The sequence below is a fragment of the Lissotriton helveticus genome, chromosome 4_1 (genome assembly GCF_964261635.1).
Source record: "Lissotriton helveticus chromosome 4_1, aLisHel1.1, whole genome shotgun sequence".
Classification (NCBI taxonomy): Eukaryota; Metazoa; Chordata; class Amphibia; order Caudata; family Salamandridae; genus Lissotriton; species Lissotriton helveticus.
In genome coordinates this window covers 1,648,602,990-1,648,608,989 of record NC_136063.1, presented here as the reverse complement: position 1 = coordinate 1,648,608,989, position 6,000 = coordinate 1,648,602,990, and positions in this window count along the sequence as shown.

Sequence of the window (6,000 nt, the reverse complement as noted above, 5' to 3'; positions counted from 1 at the left end):
AGAACAGGTGCTTGGCATAAGGCTTTCTTTAATTCATTAAAACTAAGTGTATGTTCAGATGTCCAAGGGAGAACAGTCGATACTGCTGCCTCCTGTGTCGTTAACTGTATCAGTGGCTTGGCTAGAAATGCATACTGAGGAATCCATTGTCTGCAGTAGGAAGTAAGGCCGATAAAAGCACGTACCTCCTTTTGTGTCTTGGGCTGTGGAAGACTCGCTATTAACTGGATACGGTCTGGTGTCAACTGCCTACCCCACTTGGACAGTAAGTGGCCTAAGTAGATCACTTGCTGGACACAGAACTGAAGCTTCGAAGGGGACACCTTGTGCCCCATCTCGGCTAGGAAATACAGAGCTGTAAGTGACGCTCGCTCGCAGTCACGTTCAGAACGGGCTGTGATCAGTAGATCATCGACATACTGGAGCAGGGCAGTGTCAGCTGGCATGTGAATATTGTCTAGTTGTCTTTTAAGTGCTTGACTGTAAATACTAGGACTTTCTGTGAAACCTTGAGGAGCTCGTGTGACTTTATAGCTCCTTCCATTTAAACAAAAACCAAAAAGGTACTGGCTGTCTGGATGAATGGGAACACTGAAAAATGCATTCTTGAGGTCTATTACAGTAAAAAATGTAGCTTCGGGATCAATAGCTGTCAATAAGGATGAAATATCTGGGACTACTGGATACTGGGGTATGATACATTTATTAAGTTCTCGAAGGTCAATCACTAATCGATATACTGGAGGTGCATTTGGATCAGTACGTTTCATGACTGGAATGATAGGAGAATTACATACATTGGAGTCAGTTTCTACAACCACTCCTTGAGCAATAAGCTCGTCAATAATTTTGGATAAGGCTGCTACAGCCTCAGGTGGCAATCTGTACTGTCTGATTCGTGGCAGGACTATACCTTGCTTGAGGGTCACACGATGGGGTGTGATTTGCATAAAACCTACATCAGTTGGACCTTGCGCCCATAGATGCTGTGGAACATTCAGTAATCTTGGATCAAAATCACGTAATACATAGTGACCTTTAAAGTCACGCAAAAACAATCGTATTCCTTCTGGAGAGCAGCAAATTACTGCACCTAATTCTTTCAATGTTTTAATGCCTAACAAATTTTCTGGACATGATTTCGTAAGTAACAAATCAGTAGTTCGGGACAATGGACCAACTTCTAGGGAAACTGGCTTTGAAATTTCGTTAATAATAGGCTTTCCTGAAAATCCAAGGGAAACATTTTTAGAGCCTGAGAGCGGAGCCCCTGGAACCTCGTCATGACTGATAGTAGTCCTACTTGCCCCTGTATCAATCAGAAACTTTCTGTCTTTCCCTAATACTTGACTGTGTACTTAGGGACCCTCTTGATCTACAGGTATCTCGATGAGAGGCAAGCCTACCTCCCTCTCTAGGCTGTTTCATGAATACTGTTGATACTCTGGATACTCTGTCTGAGCATACTGGTACATTTGCTGTGTAACATGCTGTGTTGCAGCGATGGGCTGCGATGCTGGAACTGTCTGTTGTGCATTCTGTGATGACTGAGAAGTCTGTGAAACTTGTTCTTGTCTAGGCGGACGTGGTCTTTCTTTAGTTTTACCAGTTGGTATGTTGTGTTTCAGAACTGCACACTCGTTTATAAAATGACCTGGCTGTTTACAATAATTGCATGTCCCTTTAACGGGAGCTGCAGGATGACTGGCTTGATTCGGACCCCTCTTCTGACTGTCTTGTGGAACAGATTGTGCAACTAGTACTTTCATTTTCGTATCTTTCATACGTCTCTTTTCGTGTTCTTGCTCTTCCCTGATTCTGTTCTGGTGATACTGGAGCATCTGGAGCATTTGTGACGGGGTATTAGCTTGCCAAGTACTTTCGACTTTTAAAACTCGATTTTTAACTTGTGGGCTTGAATTCTCGACTAGTTTAGTAACAAAAAGATGAGGGTATGACTCACTACCTGTCTTCAAACCACTGTTAATAATAAAACATTTTTCAAATCTAGAATAGAAATCACTAGTGTCTTCATCCTGTTTCTGTTTACATGCTGAGATTGCATCCCAATCTTCCTTTTTCGTGGCTAGTAACCTTGGCAAAACTTGAATCAATAACTCGGGCAATTCTTTACATTTGTCCCCAAGACCGGTACCTGGTACTCGTATTTTATCTTCAGCTTCTAAAGCTGTCCAATCAATCTTTTTCTCTCCCACCTCCCATTCTTTTTCCTTGAGTTTTTCATATACCCCTGCGGGCAACAGGACCTTTAGCATTTTAATGATATCTGGATACGTGTATTCTCCCATACGGAGCATGTCTTTTAATTCGTGATGGAACCCTGCTGGATCTTTGTCATGACAGGGAATTAATTTCTTCATCTCTAAGAGTTCCATCTTTGTGATAGGGGTGTAAACAAATACTCGTTGCATTTCACCACCCGCTGTCCTAACTGGGTGTACTTCTCGTAACGGATGCTGTCTATCTATGTAAAATGGTTTACTTTCTGGAGGTGAGACGTGAACAAAATGCGGATTCAGAAACGTTCTATATTTGTGGCGCTGTTCTAGAATGACACTAATTAAATCGGTACCAAGACCTCTCCATCTATACTGGAGTAACTCGTTCAGAACATCATGTAACGGACCTGGATCAGAATGTTGTCCCTCATACAGTGTAATGAGGTGCTGGATCATATACATACCCACCAGTCGCTGCTCGGCTGGGGGCAGTTTCAGAAACATTTGTGCCACTATTTCGTCTGGAAAAGTGGTAGAATCAGTAATCCATCGGACTGCTGATCGGGCTAGTTCTTGTTCATGCATGGTACTAAGTTCACTATAACCGATTCGTGATTTCAGAATGTGATCGGTAGCTTGAAATACTTGCTCCAGAGAACCTTGTTCTGGTGCTGGAGGAGGAAAAACTTTCTAGTGTTCTAGGCGTGAATGTCGGTCAGGAAGTCTAGATTTACCTACATACGCTATTCTGGCGGTATTCTCGTCTTCTACCTCTTCAGTATCAGTGTTGTCTTCTTTCTCGCTTACTTGTGCTGCTATGCGTTTCACGTGTAACCTTATTATTTCCTTACGAATTTTCTTGTACATACTGTCTATACAGTTCTGTGTCTTGTGTCTTCCCTTGGCTATGTGGTCACTCCACCTTGTCAGGATTCTCATTTCGATCGGATCTTTAGTCGGACAATCTTGTTCCCTTATTAAACAATTAATTAAAAATTTTAATAGCATGAGCTGAGTCTCAGCTTTCCTTAGAGACATGATTTCGCCAATACTTTCTGGGTCTTCTCCTGTACGGATGAAACGATATATTCTGTCTAGATCTTCTTTCATATTCGGTAGGGTGTCCAAATACTCGGTCACCCGTCTTACGCGTAATGAATATATAACCATATTATCATCACCTGGGACTGGATCATAACGGCATTCGGTAAGAGCTCGTCTGATATCTGCAACGGACTGATATTTGGGCGTACGCTGTAACGCTCGGGCATGTAGCTCGAGTAATGTCACACATCTGTGTTGCGGCGGGGTACAAGGAGGACCTCCCCCCGCGGCCCCTATACTGGAATCGTCGACTGATACTCTTCGTGCTGGCAGAGTGACCGATATAGCGGGTACTTGTACTGTAGGCTGGACCGGGGGTACCGTAACAGGTGCTGTAACAGGTGCCCCGGTGGCTGAAGGAACAGGAATTACATTATTTACAGGAGCTGGCGGAACAGGATTTGCATATTCTGGGACTGTGTCGTCCAAATAGGACGAGAGAAAAATATCAGCCGCGGTCGGTTTGTGACGTAGCTTAATCGGAACTAATGGCGGCGGAAAATTACATGGTGCTTCCGGGGTTGCTTTTGGCAAGCCCTCGGCAAGAAGAGGATACATACCCTTAATGAGGGCATTTCTCTGTCTGTCTGACTGTTCGGCTTTAATTCGTTCACCTATTTCGATTAATTCCCTTTCTTGGGCTCTTTCTGAGGATTCTCTACTTAATTCTGACTTTCTCATTTCTTTTTCGGTTCTTTTATGAGATTCTTTGCGCCATAACTCGATGGCATCTTTCTGGGACTGTCTGGCTTTCTTTTTCCATAATACTTCTTCTACTCGCATGATGCACTCGGCATCCCACGTACCTGATACGGGCCATCTATATTTTTCCTCTAATTCTTTGGTGTACTCTACCCATAAGTCTAGATATAATATGGCACTTATGCCATGCTTATGATACATAAAATGACCTGGACTGTCCCTAGGCGGGACAGGAACTGCTTCCTCGAGCAGACCTTTTCTGGTTTTTAACTGACGTAACTTTGTGAACAGAGGCATGACTTAGACTGGAATCTGGACACAATACAATACACGATAAACACAATAATAACTTGAAAACAAATCACTCATACCACAACATTGAAAACACATGAAATAACATTTAAAATAACAGTTCGGACAGAATACTACCTGGAATACTGAAAACAGAAACACATGAATTTCTCGAGAACAGAACAGAACTTACTGGAATGACTAGATGCACTGCTAAAACAGTACGAAACTTACCGGTCTCATAAAGAGACACGTCAGGACCCGCATCCACCTAGATGGACACTTCGTGTTGGATCTGTGTACCCAAACCCACGGACCAGAGACAAATTACTTTGACCCTGTCTAGATACTACCCCAGCAACGGTACTCACCGGGCAGCAAGAACGGAAGGCCTCGGACTGGACTGCTACGACGACGGACGGACGAACTTCGGACTTCAGTTACATTACAGGTGGGCCTCCGGATACCTCGGACCTTGGACTCTCGGCTTGGGCTCTGGTCGGGACTCGCCGCGTTCCTCCACCGCCTCGTCTGGACGCTGGACCGCAACCTCCGTCTCCTCCGTGGGCCTGAGGGATACTTGAAGCAGAAATATCTGCACGTGCACGGTATGGTTCCGTCACGGCTGCAGAGGATCAGGGGGCCTGCGTGGCTTCTCCGGCGCGTGGGGAAAGGGCAAGTCCCTATTCGGGCGCCATTATGTGGTAAATAAATAATTAATTACCGGTTCTATTTTTCAGGATACTCTAATAACAGATAGCTCAATAAATAAGAGTCAAGATTCGAGGTAGCTGAAGTATACAGGCTCTAATCAGGCATAAAAGGACAGCCTGCATGGGAATAGGATGGCAGCTGCCGGGGGCAGGATCTGGGAATTGGCTAACTTTTAATAACAGTGCACAATATTTATAGTTAAACAGAATACATTACATTCAATACAGGTGGCGTAGCAGTAGGCGGAGTTTGTAGCAGTCGCGAAAGATAAGGCATAAAGTGGGTGTAACAAGAGGTGTGTACAGGGCGTATACATAGACATGTGATGCAAACGTAACAGAATATGTCATAAATGGGGCGGAAACATGGAGGGGGCTACCTGAGCAGCTGGGACCTCTAACCTAGTGGTGCGCGTAAACTGGCAATGACGTGTTACCAGGGAGAACTGGGGGCTATGACTTCTGCACTAGAAGAGGAGACGAAAGTCTGGAGGGTCAGAGCGACATGTACCCAGGCATATCTAGTATCTGTTGTTTAGAGTACATGTTGATAGAATCCAAAAGTTATCAGGGCAAAGGCTAACAGACATTAAGACTGGTGCATGCATTATTCTACTTGTATTGCGTGTGTGAGGAATATTCTATGAATATTAATACAGTATTTCTCTTACATGGAGACATAAAGACCAGACCATGACGGAAACTATTGATGTGATTCAGTAGCTTAGGAATGCAGAGAAGGAAGGCTGGACTGATAACTAGAATCATAACATACTCTTGGCAGACTGGGAGGCAGAGCCAGGCCGAGCCGGGCACTGCGTGGCAAGAAGTAAGCTAAGGGTCAGGGATGCAGGTGGGGGCTGTATCGCTCCTCGGAGAGGGTTCAGGAGACAGGAGCTGAATCTGAGTCCGGGCCCTTTTGAGGCCTAGAAACGGGGATAATTCAATGA